The 22,629-nt window shown below is 57.1% G+C and overlaps 1 long non-coding RNA gene across 3 annotated transcripts; it reads right to left on the bottom strand.

The window, feature by feature from the left end:
* Nucleotides 1-7,606: 7,606 nt before the first annotated feature.
* LOC143171679 (uncharacterized) lies at nt 7,607-10,419 on the bottom strand. Of its 3 annotated transcripts, none has more exons than XR_012997210.1 (4): nt 10,369-10,419; nt 9,194-9,470; nt 8,696-8,930; nt 7,607-7,890 (listed from the first exon to the last, which is right to left on the bottom strand). It is a non-coding gene; the product is annotated as an uncharacterized LOC143171679 (long non-coding RNA). The 3 variants fall into 3 exon arrangements; XR_012997209.1 differs by lacking the exon at nt 10,369-10,419 and adding an exon at nt 9,876-10,036; XR_012997211.1 differs by lacking the exon at nt 10,369-10,419 and adding an exon at nt 9,876-10,032 and having other exon boundaries at nt 9,382-9,470.
* Nucleotides 10,420-22,629: the final 12,210 nt, after the last annotated feature.

Raw genomic sequence — 22,629 nt, 5'->3', positions numbered from 1 at the left:
CTCCCCAAATCGCTGTTTTGGAGCCCCAAAGCTCCCCACATGGCTGTTTCTGAGCCCAAAATCTTCCTAAATGGGTGTTTCTGAGCCCAAAAGCTCCCCACATGGCTGTTTCTGAGCCCAAAAGCTCCCCAAACTGCTGTTTCGGAGCCCCAAAGCTCCCCACATGGGTGTTTCTGAGCCCAAAAGCTCCCCAAATCGCTGTTTCAGAGCCCCAAAGCTCCCCACATGGCTGTTTCTGAGCCCAAAATCTTCCTAAATGGGTGTTTCTGAGCCCAAAAGCTCCCCAAATCACTGTTTCAGAGCCCCAAAGCTCCCCACATGGCTGTTTCTGAGCCCAAAATCTTCCTAAATGGGTGTTTCTGAGCCCAAAAGCTCCCCAAATCGCTGTTTCGGAGCCCCAAAGCTCCCCACATGGCTGTTTCTGAGCCCAAAATCTTCCTAAATGGGTGTTTCTGAGCCCAAAAGCTCCCCAAATCACTGTTTCTGAACCCCAAAGCTCCCCACATGGCTGTTTCTGAGCCCAAAATCTTCCTAAATGGGTGTTTCTGAGCCCAAAAGCTCCCCAAATCACTGTTTCAGAGCCCCAAAGCTCCCCACATGGCTGTTTCTGAGCCCAAAATCTTCCTAAATGGGTGTTTCTGAGCCCAAAAGCTCCCCAAATCGCTGTTTCGGAGCCCCAAAGCTCCCTATATTGGTGCTTCTCAGCCCCAAAGTTCCTTAAGTGGAAGTTTCGGAGCCCCAGAGCTCCGTAAATGGGTGTTTTGTATCCCTAAAGCTCCCTGAATCAGTCTTTCTGAGCCCAAAAACCTCCCTCAGTGGGCGTTTCTGAGCCCAAAAGCTCCCCAAATTGGTGCTTCGGAGCCGAAAAGCTCCCCAGGGGAAGGGGCTGTGGCGGGAGGAGATGCAGCTTAGGCATCGTTAGGTCCCTTCTCCGCTCAAATCCCACCTCTGCTTGGTGTAGAGAGACCCCCAGGATGTCCTTCCGCATCCTCTTCCCACAGCCAAGCAGTGGGCGCTCGCTCCGAGGCATCCGGGTCTTTCTGAAATACCTCGGAGTAACCCAGGGGTCTTCGACAGGGCGGGAGGTGACGACGCAGGGGACGTGCGACCTCTAGGGACGTCGGCCAAGAGCCAACTGAAGTGGATGTGAGTGGTGGAGCAGGTGAAGACGGGGAAGGGGGACGGTGGCAGGAGGACGCAGTGGGGACCCTCTACCTCTTCCCCAACAGCTGCCGGCCCAGCCCGTATTTGTTTGGTGGACATCACCCACCACAAGACATGATGACCCCGCAGTTTGTTGCTGTGCTGTCAGAATTTCATGACCTCGACAAAAGGCCCAAGATCTGCGTCGTCTTCTACAAACAGCCCGGCCTCTGCGAAGAATTCGCCAACATGGAGAAAAGGTGAAAAAAAAAAAGGATGGTTGAATTTACGCCGAGGAGGTGTTTCCGCTGCAGTTCTCCTTTGGGAGATTCAGCTCTGGGCTGAAGGACCTCGCTGCAGGTTCCTACAGAGGTTGGAGGTGAACCCCCAAATGGAGCCATCCCGGTGGAGTCACAGCACTTGGTGATGGCTCCTCCAACCTCCTCATCACTCATGGAGCTGCCATTTTGGCTGGGGCCAGGATCTTTCAGCCCCGTGCGAGGATCTGTGCTGGGCTGGTTGCTTTAATTAGTCCCCTGGCTGACGAACCCGGCTGTGGATTTCTCCCTGGCGTTTTGAAGGCCAACGATGTCTCGTTGGCTGAACCAAAGCTTGACCATCAAGGTCAACCCCCCAAGCCAACAAGCTCTTCTTCCTCTTCCAGAGGCAGAGTGATCACGGGCAGCGCCAGGATCTTACCTGCAACGAGGACTCATCTTTTATAAATACGCCCTCGTTAACACCTACAGCCAAGAGAGAGAGTGTGAATTAGAGCCCATTTCTTTAGAGAGCTCCAACAGCCCAGAGTCATTGAAGTACAGAAACGCTCAATTACATCGTGTCGTGAATATACCCAAAACGGAGATCAAAGCGGACGGTAAGCGCCGTTACTTACCCCAAAGTCATGACTGGCCACGATGGTGACGGCCGTAGGCTGGCCTACGTTTCACCCTGGCTTATTTTGGGAGGTTTCAAGCCGCGGGTTTACGAGCTGCTCATACAAATCAGCTTTTTTCCCTCGTAATAAAACTCACGGCTGGCACCCAAGCCATAGCACCCGAATGCTGTCCGGGAAACGGGTGGCACCTCTTGGGCTGGAGAAATGCGCAGGTGGTTTCGTGCTTTCGGGGCTCAGCCGAGCTTGGCGTCTACCTTTTGTTCCCAAACTCTTCCTTTTTCCCCAGGAACGTGGACTTTCTTTGAACACATCGAATGCCGTTTCCCCAGCAGCAGCACTGACATTTGGGAAGTTTTACCCAAAATGGTGCCCGGGTGCGCGATCCAGATGGAGTACCCGGTGAATGATTTCTTTGCTCACGCTACCTCCTGGAATTCCCTTGAGGATACAGAGAGGAAACCGGATCGGTACAAGGAGAGCACCCAAGTCTGTCTCGGGGATGCCGAGAAAGGAGAAGACTTTGAGATCGTCTACGATTGGGATGAGGAAGCGGTAAGCGTCCACCAAAACCTCTGAGGAGCTGGCAAAGCGATGTCCCTCGTTTCGGGGGATGGCTTGGACGGCGGAGGGGTGAAGCCAAGAGCCTTCTCCTGCCCGGTGTATTTAGCACGTAGGACCTTCCCGGATGGACGTGTGGCACCGGGAAGAAATAATTTCTCCCTAGGGAGGTGCCACGCAAGGTGCCCCCAGGCAGTGGCATCTTCCACCTCCCACCCTCCTCCCTGGACCGGGCTGTTCTCAGACAAAAACCATCTTGTCCAGCCTGGTGAAACACCCTCTCCTTACTCTTGTTGTCCAGGTGAGAGACAATATTGGAACCTTCATACAGGCCATCATCAAGCGCCTGAAGGCCGAGAAACATAAACTTCCTAAGCTCCTGTTCGCCTTCCACACCTCGTTTCGCTATCACGTCCCCCCTCCCGCCGGCATCCATCGCCAAGGCTGAAAAGCGCCTCCAGGCCATCGAGTTCTTCGAAGACAGATACAAAGAACTGAGAGGAAAAAGGTAATTTAGATTTGTCAACCTGCTCGCTTGGAGCAACGACACCTTTAGAGGTGCGGGGCTCAGCTCAGTTGTCCCCGCATGTCACTTTGGGTGCCATGTGCTATCCCAAGGGGTCTTTGAGGGTGCGTAAACCCGGGTTGGTGGCTTCCAGCCTGGTGAGCCTATCTGGGGTACCCCGGGCACCTTGAAGAGCATTCGACCGTCTCCGATACTGGTTGTCCCGTGGAGGTGTCTCGATCCGAGCTCTTTCCAGGCAGCTGCCTGCAGGCAGGATGAATCCTATTGCACGTTGTGGGAAAAGACTCGGTCCCATGTTGACACACGTCTCTTACCGCCATCCCAGAGGTTGGTTATGGGAAGTTTGACCTTTTTGGACTTTTTTTTGCAGCAAATACTTTCCGTCTCCGAAGGAAATGTGTCTCAGGACCACTGACGGCACCTTGTGGATCTGGTTGGTCCCGCTGCTCTACGCGATCAAGGAGAAGACAGAGGACCCCTTTCTCCCACGCGAACCTCCTTCACAAGCCTTCATACAGCTGAGGAGGGATGAAGAGAAGCAAAGGTGGGCCTGAAAGGCTGAGGTAGGATCGGATGAACTGTCCTGCTCTTCAAAGGGCTTTTCATTCCTTCTGCATGGTGGCTTCTCAAGGAGCTGCCCCTTCTCCTTGGTATGTTGTGTCCCCTGCCCTGGGGGGTGTTGAAGGAGCATTGGTGGACCTCAAGGGGAGGATGGAGCCAGGTGCCGTGCGGTCTCATCCAGACAGCTGGATGGGAGCAGTCCTGGGGAGAGAATGCGTTGGAAGGGACCTTCAAAGATCATCTAGTCCAACCCCCCCTGCCATGAGCAGGGACATCTTCCACTAGATCAGGTTGCTCAAAGCCCTGTCCAACCCGACCTTGACCAGCACCAACGATGGGGCAGATGTCCCTGTCCTTGGCGGGGGGGGGTGGGGTGGACTAGATGGTCTTTGAAGGCCACTTCCAGCTCAATCCCAACCCAACCCATTCTGTGATCTTCCACTAGATCATGTTCCTCAAAGCCCCGTCCAACCTGACCTTGAACACTTCCAATGATGGGGTACCCACAGCGTCTCTGGGCAACCTGTCTCACCACCCTCATCGTACAACATTTCTTCCTTAAGTCTGGTCTAAATCCAGCCTCTTTCAGTTTGAAACCGTTGCCCCGACCCAGGTGCAGGACCTTGCACTTGGCCTCGTTGAACTTCACGAGGTTGGCACGGGCTCACTCCTCCAAGCCTGTCAAGATCAACTTGAACCTTGAGTTTTGTCCTAATGACCTTAAAGCGGGTAAATTTCCAAAAACTCCTGCCTTGCCGTGTAGAGTCACTTGCTGTCAAAGCCCAGCTCCTCCTTCCAGCCCGCAGCCACCCCGGCTGTAGGTCACCACTGTGTCATGGTGCCATCTCAAATGCTACCAACGTACCTCCCGGTCCTCCAAAGTCCATCTGATGTTCTTGACCTGCTTTCCTAGGAAAGTCCTGAAGATGATGGACACTCACAAGACCTTGATTAGAAGATGTGCTCCGCTGGCAAAGAAGGTGGTGGAGATGGTGGCCTTGAGGAACTTCGCCAAGGACCCTTTGCCTGACATTTGGCTTCCACTCCAGCTCCTCTTGGGCACCTTGTACAGGCGCAGCTTGCGCATCAGTACAGCCTCATCCCAAGTGCCTGTAAGGACAAGTGACTGGTGGAAGCCCTTCGTCTGCTCTGCAGGGAGTGGTGGGGCTGTTTAAACGTGGGCCAGAACGTGTCCTTGGTTCCTACAGAGATTTTCAGCAGGCCTGAAGGACTTAATTGTAGAAACACAGGGTTAGAGCTGAATCCTGGGACCAGAAGAAAGGAAATCCCTTTAATCTTGCCAGAAAACTTCACACGTGGAAGCTCCTCAGCTGCGGGAGCAGAAGCCTTCTCACATTTGTCCTCAATGTCTTTCTGTCCTCTTTTCAGGAAGACGATTTGAACATGGCTTTGGAAATCATCGCCACCAGGATGGACTCCTGGTTCAAGGACTTGTGAGTGGGGACTTCTTGAGAGGAGAGGAGCTGGGGCACCTCCATAAAGGGTCTGGGGAGGGAGGGAGGGAGGGAGGGAGGGATGGAGGGATGGAGCGAGCCCTGGCTGAGCAGAAGGAGGGTGGCTGCTGTGGTTTGCCCATTATATTTTTGATGTCTTTAACCCCACCGTGGCTGGAGAGCATGGAGACCCACAAGGGGTGTGTCCTATGAACCTGCCCACATCTCCCAGCTGCAGACGGTGCCTGTGGTCAGGTAGCAGCTGTGAAAGCAACCGCAAGAAGCATTTGGTCCTTTCCCGCGTCCGCAGGTGCCCGTCGGGGTCTTCAAAGCAACCGCTGAAGCCCATGAATGAGCACGAGGTCTTGCAGTGTCTGAACTTGGTGTAGCTCTTGCTCAAGCATTTCTTGGAGGAGCTGATGAAATCGGTGTCCCTCAGCTCCATGATGATAACGCTGCGGATACTTGGGATGTTTGTCAGCAAAGAGGATTTGCTACAAGGGAACAAGGTGAGAACAAGGTCCGTGGCTTCTGTCACGGGGGCTTAGCCTCCTGTTTGTAGCCACGGAGAGCCCAGAGCTTCTGGCTCACTCTTCTATTCTTTGATTTCTCAAGGAAGTTTACTTCAGTGGAAAGGTTTCAAGAGTTTTCATGTTTGACCACGCTGTGGCTCGAGAGATACTTTCACAGGGCACCCATGGACAAGAAATCCTTCCTGAAGAACACTGAGGTGAGTGACGAGAGCCAGAGACCAACACGAGCCGCAGCCCTGGATAGATCTGGGTGTTCCTCAAGGTCCAGCTGATGGGTTTGGCTCTTCCTCCGTAGACGTGGCAGCAGCTGCTTTCAGTGAAGATTCTCTGTGCGGGGTGGACCAAGGAGTGGCAGGGCTTGATCCGCAACATGTTTGAGAAGTGGCTGAAGAAGGCGAGTCGTGGAGACGTGGCAGCTGGTGGGGGGGATGATGCTCCTGGTCTTTGCCACGCTCGGTTTTGCCTCGGTCACCATTTTGGTGGCGGAACTTGAGCAGGCTGGTAAGGACCCAGCAAGCAGCTGCCTCTGAAGTGTTTCCTTGCTGTAGGTTAATGACCAATACCTCGTGGACTTCTACCGGGCTTTCCTGAAGATGGAGAAGCGCTGTGACGCGGAGTTGGAGAGCTGCTTTACGAATTGCATCATCCAGTGGATCAGAGCCCTCGACAAAAGGGAGGTAGGAGACCTGCCACCCCTCCTTGGGCTGCTGGAGGCCTCTACATCCCACTTTGTCAACTCTTTTACTGATCTGGGCTGGGTTAAGAGGGTGGAGAAAGGTCTTTCTGAAACAGCCGCGAGTCCACAAAGCCCCTAAAGAGGAGAAATTTCTTGTCCTTCCAGGAATCCATGCTAAAATCCGTGATACCCATGTTCCTCAAGACGAGCAAACCGGCTGCTGGGACGGTGCTTTCTGTTCTCGTGGAGAAAATGTGTTCGGAGATGAAGAGGCTGGGAAGCGTCGACACGTTTGATGAGAGCACTGGCCCCGTTCTTGCAAACCTGCTTAACACTCCCGGAGTCTGTGATCTCATTTCTGCTGTCCGTGAGTGTCCCCTGAGGGCTTTTCTTGAGAGAAGCTCTTGGTTTGTAAGTGAGCTGGACAGGAAGACCAGGTCTTTTCAGAGGGACCTTCCAATTTTGTTGGCAACACAAAATGAGAGGGGGGGAAAAAAATAATCTTCCACGCTAGAAAATGAAGCTTCATTCCAGGAATGGAGAAACATCTTGGTTTCACTCCAGGAATCTTGATTTCCTTATCCCGTCGCAACGCTGCTTCATTGCGCGCTCGGTGAGCATGGGGCTTGTTGTTGAGGGGAAGGACGTGATGGAGCCAGAGCGCGTCCACGCGAAGACAGTCAAGTGTTAGAACACGAGCGAGGTGGTGGAATCACCACGCTTGGAGGGTTTCCGTGGCTGGACAAAGCCTGGTTTGAGGCCAGTGTTGGCCCTTCTTTGATCAGGAGATGGAGGAGAGGATAACTCGTGGCTGTTGCTCCCTGCTACGACTTCTGGCACCATCAAAAAGTCTCTGGGCTTGTTGTCTCCCTAGCTGCCCTTCCCGTAGTAGCTGTTGGCTGCGGTGGGATCGTCCCTTCGCCTCCTCTTGGCCAGGACAAAGCCACCCAGCATCCTCTTCTATGCCCCAGTCCCTCATGGAAGCCCTCCACATCCACTGGAGCTGGCTGCCCAACCTCAGGTGCAGGCTCCTAGATGGTCCCTATGGTTTGTTTCAGGCAGGGGGAGATGCCTGGGTTTCCCAAAGGAAATTTGGGATTTGTCCGAGATGCTGGTTTTGATGGTTGAGCTAGAAAGCAACGACCCATCTGTTCTCCACACCAGTGGGGTGACGGATCCCCGTGAACCGGAAGCTGCTGGTGCTTCCCGAGGATCTGGCTCCAAAAGAAACAGAGGAGAGAACTTGCCGGCTGTCTTTCACCAAACTTCATTTATTTTACAGAAGAATCGAAGAGCAAATTTCAAGTTCAGCTCAGCGACGGCGCGGAAATCCTCCTTTCCCGGGTGTTACGCACTCTCCAGCTTCGTGGGACGTCGCATTCTCTTGGGAGACATTCCCTGCAGTATCCTCTCCGACATCTTAAAGCATAAGGAGCTGTTTAAGAAGATACTGTGCACCTGTGGTAAGTTCGGAGTTTTCCAACTTGGGTGTGTTTTCACAGTTACGTGGCCAACAGGAGATACATGTACTGGATAATTATCTAAAATGCAAAGGAAACTAAAACTTACCTGGAACGGCAGTCCAAAAACAGAAGTAAAAATACATCAGTTGGTCACCGAGGCAATTTTAAGCCATTTGAGAAGCAGGAAGAAGTGAAAATGCGGGGTTTTTTTTTTTTTAAATGCAGTGTCGTCGTTTAACCTTAGCAGGCAACTAAGCACCACGCAGCCGCTCGCTCACTCCCCCGTGATGGGATGGGGGAGAGAATCGGAAGGGTAAAAGTGAGAAAACTCGTGGGTTGAGATAAAGACAGTTTAATAGGTAAAGCAAAAGCCGCGCACGCAAGCAAAGCAAACCCAGGAATTCATTCACTCCTTCCCATGGGCAGGCAGGTGTTCAGCCATCTCCAGGGAAGCAGGGCTCCATCACGCCTAATGGTGACGTGGGAAGACAAACGCCATCACTCCGAATGTCCCCCCCTTCCTCCTTCTGCCCCCAGCTTTATATGCTGAGCATGACGCCATATGGTGTGGGATATCCCGTTGGGCAGTTGGGGTCAACTGTCCCGGCCGTGTCCCCTCCCAACTTCTTGTGCCCCCCCCAGCCTGCTCGCTGGTGGGGTGGGGTTAGAAGCAGAAAAGGCCTTGACTCTGTGTCAGCACTGCTCAGCGGTAACGAAAACATCCCTGTGTTACCAACGCTGTTTCCAGCACAAATCCAAACCACAGCCCCGTACCAGCTACTGGGAAGAAAATTAACTCTACCCCAACCAAAACCAGCACAGCTTGCAACAGCATCTATGCTATCGGAGTTGCTAGCTACAATAGTTTAATGCTAACAATTACCCATTTGTTCCCTAATTCAGGGCGATGGCTGCGGTGATGGTGATGTAAGTTTGCAGGAGGCTGTCATCGATTAATGTGCAATTATTTTGCCCAGTGCTTTGTTAACTATTCAAGGTCGGGGAGGTTCGAAGTAAATACTTGGCACGGCGGCTAATCTCAAGGGAGATATATCAGGAACATCCTCGATGAATCAGGAACATCCTCGATAAATCAGGAACATCCTCGACAAATCAGGCTGTTCGGAAATAACTTGTTTTATCAGCAAAACCACAGGAATTTGGCTGCGACAGCTGAAGCGTGAAACTAAAGGTGAAGGAGAGTTAATTCCGACAAGGGGAGATCACGACCACTGACTCACGGCCCACCGACTCAAGAAACCCTCCGACCCAAAAGAAGAGGAGACTGAGCATGCGGACTAATTAGCATAAGAAACGAGAGAATCATTTAACCAACAGGAGACGGCATATAAATAGTGCGAAGTTTTGATCATCATGTTACTGTAAATCGGCAGATGAAGAGCTCTCCAAGACTCAATTTGGAGTTTTAGAAAGCAGGCGTTCTTTATTGCGGCGCCGGGTGCAAGGTGGAATTTCCACAAATCCAGCACGCCTAGATCACCGTTACATTTATGCACAAAAATTACAGGGTAGTACACTCCCAGTTACAACGATTGGTTAGTGATTTACCTATAATTATAATACCGGTTATGTCATTCTCTTCTGTTACTACGCTTGCGCGGGGGAAGGGTCTTCACCTGGGCAGGGGTCGTCTTGACCTGTGGGTGTGGTTTTTAGTGTTATAACGAGGACAGGTGACTTCAGGACACCTTAAAAGTAGGTTTTGTTGCCAAGTTGGCCAGCTAGATATCTACCTTGCCAGGTTGGCAACTAACTCATCCCATATACAATAGAACCTCGGGGCTCTGGAGAGTCCAGAGAATCGGGAACAGGGACTTCAAGCAACGCAGCCTTCAAATAATAATTAACACAGCGACCTACGCATAACGCTACCACGGAGGCTAACTTATTGCAATCGAAATGTTCTTCCAGTTGGTTATTTCATAACCTAAAGATTCAGTGAAACTTAAGATCATCTTCAACAATCGGAGAGCCAGTCTTTTGCCGGCTACCACCGAGCTCCCTACTTTGCGCGCCAACCAGAATAAAAGAAATGGCAATACCTCGCCTCGGTGTATAAATTGGCGTCGCGCGTCGGGTAACGAGCCCGCGTTCGGGACAACGATGGCGGCGGCTGACGCCCTTGGGAGGCAGCCCCGGGGGCTGCCCAGCGGAGCCCCCGGCCACGGGGGGGGGGGGGGGTGTCGGTGGAGCCCCCCCCGCGGGGAGGGGGACGCCTGTGGGCTCAAACGCACACGCGTGAACACGCGTCTACCTCGCGTCTGTGCCCGGGGGGGGGGGGGGCAGGGGCAGACCCCTCCCTCCCCTCCCCTCCTGAGCCCCCAGCCCTGGCAGCCCCCTCCCCTGCTCCCCCTCACGGCCCGGCCCCCTCCCACCCGTATTCCCCCTGTTTCTCACTGACCCCCTCCCCCCTCCCAGCTTCCCCCTTCCCCTCACAGTCCCCCTCCCCCGCTCCGTAAACCCCCCCCCCCCCCCCCCCCCCCGGTTCCGCTCCCCCCAACCCCCGCTGACGCCGCCCCGCCCCCACCCACGTACCGGCCAGACCCGCTCGACAGGTCCCGGCCGCAGCTGCGCCGTCCCGTCGGTGCGATCGCGCATGCGCAGCAGCGGCAGCAGCGGCAGCAGCGGCAGCAGCGGCAGCAGCGGCAGCAGCGGCAGCAGCGGCAGCAGCGGCAGCAGCGGCAGCAGCGGCAGCAGCGGCAGCAGCGGCAGCAGCGGCAGCAGCGGCAGCAGCGGCAGCAGCGGCTTCTGGCGCTCGGTCGGAGCCAGCACGGGTGAGCGGGCCAAGGAGGCGGCTAGGGCGGCACTGGGAGCACTGAGGGGGACTCTGGGAGCACTGGGGACAGTGAAGGAGCCGAACTGGGAATACTGGGGCGGCACTGGGAGCACTGGGGGCAGCCGGTGAGCGGCACTGGGAGCACTGGGGCGGCCTCGGACCTGCACTGGGGGGAGCCAGGGAGCAGCACTGAGAGCACTGGGACGGCACTGGGAGCGCTAGGGGGTGTCAGCGACCCGAACTGGGAGCACTGGTGCGGCACTGGGAGCACTGGAGGGGGGAGCCAGCGAGCCGAACTGGGAGCACTGGGATGGCACTGGGAACACTGGGAGGAGCCAGGCAACGACACTGGGAGCACTGGGGCAGCCGAGGAGCTGCACTGGGAGTACTGGGGCAGCCAAGGAGCGGCACTGGGCGTACTGAGGGGAGTCTGGGAGCTGTGCTGGGAGCACTGGGGGGTAGCCAGGGAGCTGTACTGGGACCACTGGGGCAGCACTGGGAGCAATGGGGGAGCAAAGGATCGGCACTGGGAGCACCACGGGGAACCAGCGAGCCGAACTGGGAGCACTGGGATGGCACTGGGAGCACTGGGGCGGTACTGGGAGCACTGCGGGGAGTCAGTGAGCAGAACTGGAAGCACTGGGATGGCACTGAGGGGAGACAGGGAGCGGCAGTGTGAGCACTGTGGCAGCACTGGGAGCACTGGGGCGGCACTAGGAACACTGGTGGGAGCCAGGCAGCGGAACTGGGAGCACTGGGATAGCACTGTGGGGAATCAGGGAGCAGCACTGGAAGCACTGGTGTAGCACTGGGAACACTGGCCGTCACTGGGGGGAGTCAGGGAGCGGAACTCGGAGCACTGGAATGGCACTGGGAGCTCTGGGGAGAGTCTGGGTGCCACACTGGGAGCGCTGAGGGGAGCTAGGGAGCGGCACTGAGAACACTGTGGGGAGTGTGGGAGCGGCACTGCGAGCACTGGGGTGGCACTGGGAGCACTGGGTGGAGTCTCGGAACCACATCGGGAGCACTGGGATGGCACTGGGAGCACTGGGATGGCACTGGATCACTGGGCAGAGCCAACGAGCCAAACTGGGAGCAGTGGGATGTCACTGGGAGCACTGAGGGGAGACAAGGCGCGGCACTAAGAGCACTGGGATGGCACTGGGACCTCAAGGGGGAACCAGCGAGCTGAACTGTGAGCACTGGTGCGGCACTGGGAACACTCCGGGGAGCCAGGGCATGGCACTAGGAGCACTAGGGAGGCACTGGGAGCACTGGGAATGTTCTGGCAGCACTTGGGGGAAGTCTCAGAACGGCACTGGGAGCACTGATAGGAGCCAGGGTGTGGCACTGGGAGCACTGGGGCGGCACTGGGAGCACAGGGGGGAGCCAGGAAGCGGGACTGGGAGCACTGTGATGGCACTGGGAGCACTGGGAGGAGACAGGGAGCCGCACTGGGGCGGGACTGGGAAGTCAGGGGAGAGTGAGGAAGCCAAACTGGGAGCTCTGGGAGGGAACTGGGAGCACTGGGACAGTACTTACAGCACTGGGATGCCACTGGGAGCACTGAGGGGAGTCAGGGAGCGGTACTGGGACTACTGGGGAGAGTGAAGGAGCCAAACTGGTAGCACTGGGGCGGGACTAGGAGCATGGGGGGGAGCTAGGTCATGGCGCTGGGAGCACTGGGTGAGCCAGGGAGCAGCACTGGGAGGACTGGGATGGCATTGCAAACACTAGGATGGCACTGGGAGGACGGGGTGGAGCCAGGGAGCGGCACTGGGAGCACGGGCATGGCACTGGGAGCACCGCGGGGAGCCAGCGAGCCGAACTGGGAGCACTGGTGCAGCACTGGGATCACTGGGGGGAGCCAGGGAGCAGCACTGGGAGCACTAGTGTGGTACTGGGAGCACTGGGAGGGGAGCCAGCGAGCCGAACTGGGAGCACTGGGATGGCACTGGGAATACTGGGAGGAGCCAGGCAATGATACTGGGAGCACTGGGGCAGCCGAGGAGCTGCAGTGGGAGCAATGGTGGGAGCCAAGGAGCAGCACTGGGCGCACTGGGGGGAGTCTGGGAGCCTCACTGGGAGCACAGTGGCACTGGGAGCACTTGGGGTAGCCAGGGAGCAGCACTGGGAGCACTAGCACGGCACTGTGAGAACTAGAGGGAGTCTTGGAGCCACACCGGGAGAACTGGGGGGAGTCTGGGACCACACTGGGAGCACTGGGGCAGCACTGGCAGGACTGGGGGGAGCCAGGTAGCCGCCCTAGGAGCTCTGGGATTGCACTGGGAGCATTGGGGGTAGCCAGGGAGCGGCCCTGGGAGCACTGGGGTGAGTCTCGGAGCCACACTGTGTGTGGGGATTAACGGCACGGACTCTGGCAGGCAGCAACCAAAGACCCTTTATTACGGTTTGAGCTTTCCCTTTATACAAAACTCAAGTGTTCACGCGCTATCAGCAGCTTACTGATAGGGGACAAGCCTTTTGATCACGCGTATCTACGCACAAGCACATAAGCTATTCTTCTAAAAACGCAGCCGTTCTCTGACCTTTAAATATTCCTTCATTTTCCTTCGGTACTTTCCCACTTCCTCCTTTGCGTTCTTCTTACTTGTTGTTCTCTTCTCAAGGACACAAGGCTCGGTCGTCGAGGTCAAACTCCGCAACGCTTGTCGTCGAGCTGCCTATCCCCTCAACTGTGAGCATTGGGATGGCAACTGGGAGCTCTGGGAGGAGCCAGGGCGTGGCACAGGGAGCACTGGGTTGATCCAGGGAGCACTGGAGGGAGCTGGTGAGCTGCACTGGGAGCACTGGGGGGGGTCTCTGAGCTGCACTGGGAGCACTGGGATGGTACTGGGAGCGCTGGGGGATGCCAGCGAGCTGAACTGGGAGGACTAGGATGGCACTGGGAGCACTGGGTGAGCCAGGGAGCGGCACTGGGAGCACTGGGATGGCACTGGGAGCACTGTGGGGAGCCGGCGAGCCGAACTGGGAGCACTGTTGTGGCACTGAGAGAAATGGGGGGTGTCTTGGGGCCGCACTGGGAGTAACCTGGGAGGGGCAAGGGGAGCATTGGGATGGACTCGGAGCACTGGGAGAGAGCAAGCGAGCTAAACTGGGAGCACTGGGGCAGTTCTGCCGAACCACAGCCAACCCCCAAAGCCCACCTGCCCGGACGGGCTCCCAGTAGCAGAGACATGTTGGGGCAGGGGGCAGGCGGGGTTTTTGGAAAAGGACTGGGGAGAGAGGGGATGACTGTTTCCCAGGATGTCCTGGTTTTGGCAGGGATAGAGTTAATTTCCTTCCTAGTAGCTGGTACAGTGCTGTGCTTTGGATTTAGGATGAGAACAATGTTGATAACACACCGATGTTTCAGTTGTTGCTAAGTAGTGCTTACACTAGTCAAGGACTTTTCAGCTTCCCATGCTCTGCGGACTGAGAAGGCTGGAGGTGCACAAGAAGCTGGGAGGGGGCACAGCCAGGACAGCTGACCCAAACTGGCCAAAGGGCTATTCCATACCATGTGACGTCATGCTCAGTGCATGAACTGGGGAAAGCTGGCCGGGGGGGGCCGCTGCTCAGGGACTGGCTGGGCATCGGTCGGCGGGTGGTGAGCAATTGCGCTGTGCATCACTTGTTTTGTGTATTATTATTATTATCATCATATTATTGTTATTATCATTTTATTTCAATTATTAAACTGTTTTTATCTCAACCCACGAGTTTTTCTCACTTGTGCTCTTCCCATTCTCTCCCCCATCCCACCGGGTGGGAGGGAGTGAGCGAGCGGCTGTGTGGTGCTCGGTTGCCGACTGGGGTTAAACCATGACACAGGACAAGAGGGGAAATCTATCTCCTCTCTCCCCACTTGTGCTGCCTCCCTGCTGGTGTCATAATGCACCTTCAAATGATGCGGGCTGCTGTCACAGGGGGATACCCCACATCACAGGGAGGTCTCCCCAGCGCTGCGGCAGTGCCGGCACTTCCCGGCGAGGCCTGGGCGCTGCTGGGCACTGCTCAGGGGCTCCCCACTGCTGCCCTTCAGAGCTGCTCTGCTCCACAGCCAGGAGCGGGTCGGGAGGCAGCGGGGCTGCTCTGGGGGACCCTCGCTGACAGGCAGGACCCTTCCTGACAGGCAGAGCAGGGGCACGTTGGAGAGGAGTTTTGGGCAAGGAGCTGCGAAGAGCATCCCTTTCCCTGAGCCGAGGGCAAGCAGCAAGCGCGATGGAGGGCTGCTGCACCGTGGCCGTCAGCGTGGAGCTGAGCAGCTTGTTCCCCACGCTCCTGCAGCTCTCCACCAGGGGTAAGGGTTTTGGGAGCTCCTTCTCGAGGGGTCGCACCGGGGCTGCCCACTGTCAAAAGCTGCAGCTGCCGGGCTGTGGGGGTGTGTCCTGGTTTCGGCGGGGATAGAGTTAATTTCCTTCCTAGTAGCTGGTACAGTGCTGTGCTTTGGATTTAGGATGAGAACAATGTTGATAACACACCGATGTTTTAGTTGTTGCTAGGTAATGCTTACACTAGTCAAGGCCTTTCCAGCTTCCCATGCTCTGCGGACTGAGAAGGCTGGAGGTGCACAAGAAGCTGGGAGGGGGCACAGCCAGGACAGCTGACCCAAACTGGCCAAAGGGCTATTCCATACCATGTGACGTCATGCTCAGTACATAAACTGGGGGAAAGCTGGCCGGGGGGGCCGCTGCTCAGGGACTGGCTGGGCATCGGTCGGCGGGTGGTGAGCAATTGTGCTGTGCATCACTTGTTTTGTGTATTATTATTATTATTACATTATTATTATTATTACTGTTATTATTATTTTATTTCAATTATTAAACTGTTTTTATCTCAACCCACGAGTTTTTTTTCACTTCTACTCTTCCAATTCTCTCCCCCATCCCACTTGGGGGGGGTAGTGAGCGAGAAGCTGTGTGGTACTCGGTTGCCAACTGAGGTTAAACCATGACAGGGTGGCTGGACAGGGCTGGGGGCTGCCGCGAGAGCCCTGCCTGAGGGTCCCACCGGGCTCGGGGAACAGTGCGGCAACCAGGACTCCCGGGTCATGGTGCTGGGCCTGCCCTGAGCCCCAAGGCTCCCGTGGGAATGGCTCGGTCCCCTCGCGAGGGGGGCCATGCGGGGCCAGCTTTCCCTGGGAGCTGGTACCTCTTGGGGTTCTGGCTCTGGGATGAAAAGGGGTCCTGCGTCCCCGGGGCTGGGGCATCCTTCAGCTCCCACAGGGCTCTCACGAGCCGGCTGGAAATGCCTCTGCTGTAAATCAGCCCTTTACCTTGAAGTAGTCTCCTTTGGGAGAACCTCTGCGCCTTCCCACGGGATCCTCTTGTGCCACCAGGCTGGCAGATCATGTCCTGGGCTCTGGGGTGCCGTCCCTTTGTGGGGGTTAGGTGGCCACAGCCCTGGTCCTGAGCCCTTCCCACATCCCCATTTCTGCTCCAGCCCTGCCCCGGGAGCAGAGGAAGGCTGGCAGCCTGAAACTGGGGCACAGCCCAGCTCCGCAGCTGTTTGTGGACACCTGCATCTGTCACTCCCTGGGCGAGGAGCTTGCCGAGAGGCTGTGAGCTGGCTGGCCCGCAGCCTGACACCTCTCTCCCTTGCTTTCCAGAGGTTGTGGCTATCTGGGATGCTGTGTCTGCGTACATCCTGGGACAGCTGAAGCTGGACAAGGTGGGCTGGCATCTTGGTCCTCCTTTGCCCTGGAGAGCCTGGACGCTGGGGAGTGATCCCTCCCTGAGCATTGCGGCAGCACACCGAGACAACCCCGTGCGCCCACAGCTGCTTCTTGGTCAACCACGAGAGAGACTAGTCCCGATCTAGCCTGAGAAAGCATTCGGCACACGATAGGGCTTCACCCTTCGCTATGGTCAGAGTGGAGAGACCAAGCAGAGAGACCAGGGATTATGCTGGGCCCGTGCCAAGGACAATCCCTGGGGATCAGTCCCATAGGTATTCCCTGTGCTGGAAATGCCTGGGATCTTCTCTAGCCAAGGGATGTTAGCAAGTATTTTGAGGAGGGGAAGAAAAGAAATGGAGAACGTGGGCCTTTTCCAAAGCCTTCACTTTTCCCGTCTCCAAAGTACTCACTCATCAGCCTTTTTGTCTTTTTCCTGGGCAGGGTGTCCTGGTCACAGGACTCGGGACCTTCGCTATGGTCCAAGAGCGATTCCACGGCGAAGAAGAGGTGTATGTGGTTCGAAGACCCGTCTTCCGGCTGGACGTTGATGCGTTATGTCTGCAGGAGCTCGCGTTCCCCACAGTGGTTATCCCTGGTGAGAAGGCAGCGGCCACCCTCCACTTTCCCCCTCCATGTCTGAGGGCGGGGTGCCTGCTCTCTGCTCTTTGGAAAGGGCTGGGAGAAGTAGAGAATTGCCTCCAAAGGTCGGGGGACGGCTTGAGCTCCCCCCAAACAAACCACTCCCCAAGAGCTGTTTCTAGAAACGACCTTTTCTATGGCGTTTTGTTATGAATCTTACATGGAAATTTGGCCTGCTGCTGGCAGTGACGATGTTCCTTCTCCTTACAGGCGATGTCAAGATCAAGCCACTGAACTACAAGTGGCTATCGCGAGCCACCTCCTTCCCGCAGCACGTGGTGAAGGACTGTGTGCAAGAGACCATACTCTTGTACTCTTTCCAACTGAGGAACAGGCAGCGCCTCGCCTTCGCCTTCAAGGACATTGGCGTTCTGTCCTGCAAAGACGATGTCCTGTGCATGCGGTTTTATTACGACTGCGTCACAGGGCTGGAGAGCAAGGCCAGCCGCATTGCGCTGCTTCACACTGTAAGTTGCTCAGGTTTTGAAGGCTGCTTCAATGTCTTTGGGAAGCCTATCGAAGGGTGAGCGGGAGACAGGTCTGCTTCCTTTGGGAGCCAAGAGGAAACTGCCTTGGAAACCCTCTAACAGCTCTGTGTCACTTTGCAGAGGCTGTGGATGCCAGGTGCAGCCGTCTGCGGTGGAGCGACCACCGCTCGGGGGATGCAGGCTGCTCCTGCCCACGCGTTCCCGAGGTGAGTGCGTTTCCTCTGCAGCCCTCCACCGACCGAGCGGGCAGCTTCCCAGCTCCTGCTCAGCAGTGCACGTTGTCAGGGCTCCACACTCAGCATCGAGTCAGGGATCAGTCCTGAAGTGACTGGTTTCTGGTTAACTAATGCTGAGCTGGGGCTACGCGTGTATTCTCCTGGAGTGACTGGGCATCGTGATCGTGTTTCTCACGCCCAGCCTGCCGTCATTCCCATCAGAGAGAACCAACTGCACACGGGGAGGACTTGAAGCTACATTTTCTGGTGTTGGGGGGAGATTGCCAGTAAAACCTGTGCATGGCCACAAAGGAAAAGGGATGCCGTGCCTTGCACGACAGTCAGGAGGATTAGCGCTGGGAAGCTGCAGAGGGTAGGGGCTGACCCTTCTTCAAGCCTGTGTCACCATTTGCTTTCCAGGTTTCAGTTCATTCTGTTCAGCAGATCGGAGGCCAAGGCTTTCTCCACCTGGCACAAGAAGGCTGCAGAAAAGCACAGGACCAGAAGAGGTACGGGAACGGGTCCCTGCTGTCCAGGCGGGGCCCTGCCCCACGCTGGGGGACCACAGCCCAGTTAAAACGCACGCCCCACGGGGCTGCTCTGAAGAGCTTCCTCCTTTCCCAGGTACAGACGGGTGTCCTGACAAGCAGGAGCTTCACCCGCAGAGGCGGGTGAAGTTTTCCCTCCCCGTGCTGCCAAGCCAGGGGCCAGGCACCAGGCAGCAAGACACGGGGAAGAAGACTTCTGCCAGGTGAGACCCTTGTGGGAAGGGATGAAAGGGATCCTTGCACCCATGTAGGAGAGACATCCCCTTTGGATGTTCCGGCTGTAGGGACTCGGGAAGGTCCCTGACACATGCCCCACCGTTTTTATGAGCTTGTTTGCCCCACCGCAGGCCTCTTAGTGGGGAAGACGGCAGATGTTGAGTGCACCCCACATCACTTCCCTTGCCCTTACAACAGACCTGAGGTGCAGTCCTCTGCCATCCACCCGATGGGGCTAAGGAAAGGCTCCTCCTTGCCATGGGAAATGGCCCCCCCGGCCCCCGCTGCTTCTGCCAGCCTGGGGAGCTTTGATACCAGTCAAAAACAGGAGACCAAACTGCCCCGTGCTCATGCCGACTCCTCCTGGTGTCTCTTTGCAGTGTGCTCCCCCCATGTCCAGGCAGCTCCCCCAGGACGAAAGAGGCAGGCAGGCGGGAGCCAGCTCCTCCCGCCAGGCCCACCACTGCACTCCCGTCCTCCGAGGGCTGCAAGAGAGCGTTGCAGGTACGTGCTCTACCTTGCTGTAACTACCGTGCTGTCTGAGACTCGGCAAAAGCCTCTTTGTGCAGAGAGCCATCCTGAAAGCATCCCTTGGCGTGCGTTCATTGTAACCTGTTTGTCACCTCCTTCAGATCTTCTTCACGAAAAGGAAGGTGCTGCACACCCTTCCTGCCCGTTACTGCCCCCTGGGTTGTCAGGAAACACTTTATCCTGGCCAGGGGCTATGGAAAATGTATGAGTCCTTTCTAGGTCGTTGACAGCGGAGGTCTTTGGTCACTCAGCTGTGTTTGCCATGAGTTGAGGAGCCTGGCATGACTCCGCGGCCCCTGATCTGTTAGGGGCAAAGCGCTGCCGACCGGCCTGGCTGAGGCAAGGGGCACCAACGCGGGTCAGGCCCGAAGGAAGCCCCTCCAGGAGCTGAGACTAATCCTGCCTGCTGCTGCGTTTCCATCCCCTCCAGGAGGTCTCGCAGCTGTCTGCAGAGTGGGAGCAAGTGAAGACCCAGTGGCAAGAGCGGCGACAGCAAGCCAAGGCAGAATGGGCGGCGTGGGAAGCCTGGTCTGCAGGGGAGGACCGACAGCCGCCCCAGGTACGGGCAGCGATTGAGAGCGCTGAGAGCAGCAGCGACCCTCGCTGTCGGGGCACCCAGGGTGGCAGGTCTCCAGGGGGTGGGAGCAGGACTGACACCCAGCTGCAGGGCAGGGGGTTGCCTGCTCATCCTGGTGAGGGAGAGATTGGCAGCAGGATCCGAGGGGCAAAAGTAGCCGTCAGCCGTGATGACGGGCACGCGGTGCTGAGTCTCCCGGCTCTCAGTCCTGCTGCAGGCTCCTTTCAAGAGGTCCTCTGGGAAACAGCACCTCTGTTTCCCATCTGGTCTGCTGAGAGCGTCTCCTCCCCGGCAGGCACTCGGCACTGGAGGCACTTGGACTCCCCACCCTCCAGCCCAGCCCAGGAGAAAGGAGGCCAACGAGAGGTGGAGGAAGGCTGAAAACCCTCTCCCAGCAGAGGAGATGGCAGCAGCAGCCCAGCTGGAGAGACTCCATCCTGAGTAAGTGTGTGCCAGCTCTGGCCACAGCCTGGGGCAGTCGAGCAGCCGTGACCCCGCAGACATGTCCAGGACCCCCGTCGCTGCGTCCTGAGTTGCATGGGACACCCCCTGATGTCTCCTAACACGGGCATGACCTGGGGTACCCCCACAGCCAAGGCCCAAAACTCACCACAGGGTGAAAGGGTGGGTACACGCGGGACCGGGTGGGGGCAGGGGCTGGACGAGGCGAGAGGCAGAAGGGATCTCCGGCAGAGGCCGAGGGATGATGTTTCCCTGTTGTTGCAGCCACCTTTCCCCACGAGCGGTCCAGGTCCTCAGAAGGCTGGAGCCGCATCAAGCACGGAGGAACATATTCAAGCACGTCGCTGAGAACAACAGGCGGCATCAAGAGCAGCAGAGGCAGCTCCCCTGGTAACTATCTCCAAAGAGGGATGGTGCTTCCCCCGGCTGCAAGGCCCATCCCTCCACCGAGGGCAGCCCTGGGGGAAAGAGGGCATTTCTCTGACACCCCTCGCGAGACAGAAGCAGGTTCTGGAGGCTGGCTTTGGGCTGCACCTCCCTGACACCCAAGGGCACTGCCTGGGCACCCAGAACTGCCTTTCCCTGTGGGCTGTGAAAGTCCTGGCTGAAGACAGAGGGATCCTCCCTCTGATGGCTGCCTTTCCCCCTTCCAAGCCAGAGAGCGTGTGCTTCCCTTGCAGAGTCCTGGGCCAAGACACCTTGCCCCGAGGGGGGACACCCATATGGGACACTCAAGGTCTTGGCCCAACCTGACTCAGCCCCAGGCTCATCAGCTGCACCTGGAACCTTCTCATGGGCTTGGGCATCAGGGGCCTCTCCCACTTCCCAGACACCTGGAGCCTTCCTTGCAAGCAGATCCCATCACAGGTGGCCTGAGCTACGCCTGCAGGAATTCTCTGCTTTCTCATTTACAATCACACACTTCTCTTTCTTCCTCCCTAGCACTAGATGCTGGTACCGCAGCAGAGGGGAAGGTGCCGGGAGCGGTGGCTGTTAGCCAAGGGGCTGGGAGGCTTCTCAGCTGCCGAGATCCACCTCTAAATACAAACTAAAGAGCTCTGGGGCTGTTCCCAGCTGGACTGACTGGCCTGTGCCTGATGATGGATCCGTCTAAAGGGATTAGACACACCCCATGTGTGATCCCAGAACTGCTCTTAGGGGCAGGAGGGAATAAAGTCCACACCTGCCCCACAGCTCGAACACGTGCAGCCCCACTCCTGCACATCCCAACACACAGGCAGCACGGCAGAGGAGGCTCTCGCGCTCTTCCCGGGAAACCAGCACAGCTCGTGCCTCCCTGAAGTGCCTGCACGCTCATGCACGCAGCGTGGAGAACCACCAGCAGGGCCAGAAGTCTGTGTGTGATTACTGGGCTGGGACCACACTGGGACCACAGAGGTGTGGTGGGTAGATGGCACCGCGGGAGGGCTGCGGTGGAGGGACACGGGCTCTTCAGGAAGGACCGTCTGGGAAGGCGAGGAGGTGGACTTGCCTCCTGCTCAGGGTGGGACAGGAGCCAGCTTATGGGTCAGGATCAGCAGGCAGACCAACGTGGGTGCCGTCTTAGCAGGTATCTGCTAGAGACCTCCTGTTCAGGAGGAAGATGTAGATGAGGCCTTCTTCAGGCAAGTGAGAGAAGCCTCACGTTCACAGGCCCTGGTCCTCATGGGGGACCTGAACCACCCTGGTACCTGCTGGAAGGACAATCCAGCAGGGCTCAAGCAATCTAGGAGATTTCTAGAGGGCATTTCCTGGCACGGGGGATGGAGGGGCCAAGAAGGAGCGGTGCTCTGCTGGACCTGGCACTGGTGAACAAGGCAGAACTGCTTGGGCATTTGACAGTCAGCGGCAGCCTTGGCTGCAGTGACCGTGAGATGGTGGAGTTGAGGATGCAGAGGGGAGGGAGCAGGGCAAAGAGCAGGACCACAGCCCTGGCTTCCAGGACAGCAGATTTCAACCTTGTCAGAGATCTGTTTGGAAGAATCCCATGGGCTATGGCCTTGGAGAGAAGAGGGGTCCTGGAGAGCTACTTGATATTCACGGACCACCTCCTCCAAGCTCAAGAAAGGTCCCTCCCGACAAGGAGGAAATCAAGCAAAGGCAGCAGGAGCCCGGCATGGATGAGTGAGGAGCTCCTCACTGAGCTCAGGCACGGAAAGGTGGATACAAGAGGTGGGGACAGAGGGAGGTGACCCAGGAGAAGTCGAGAGGTGCTGTCTGATGGTGAGGGATAGGGCTAGGAAAGCCAAGGCTGACCTGGAGTTGACCTGGGGAGGGACATGAAGGGACAGCAGGAAGATTTGTACATGACCCTCACCAGATGAAGAGGAAGGAGGACGCGGCCCCACAGCATGCTGGGAACTGTAGTCCCTCCCCCGCAGCATCCTGGGAGCTGAGGTGCCTGCCCTGCCTGCAGGCTCCTCTGGTGCAATGAGGTGGCTGAGTTTATCCTGCAGCCAGGAGATCCGTGCAGGACAGCTCAGGCCTGACGGTCAGGCTGTGCTGCGCTGCAGCACAGCACAGATCGGTGACCTCTGGGTCTTCAAAGGTCTTCTGGTCAGGGTCACGTCACCCTCCGACCTCACCGTCATCACTGTTGTTTGTGGCACCCGCATCCTCGTCTACCTGCTGCCCAGAACAGACCCGCTGAGGCAGCTCAACAAA

Source organism: Aptenodytes patagonicus, chromosome 29 (assembly GCF_965638725.1).
Source record: "Aptenodytes patagonicus chromosome 29, bAptPat1.pri.cur, whole genome shotgun sequence".
Classification (NCBI taxonomy): domain Eukaryota; kingdom Metazoa; phylum Chordata; class Aves; order Sphenisciformes; family Spheniscidae; genus Aptenodytes; species Aptenodytes patagonicus.
Note: the sequence above shows the minus strand (reverse complement) of the source record. Positions and strands in the feature narration are given on the sequence as shown.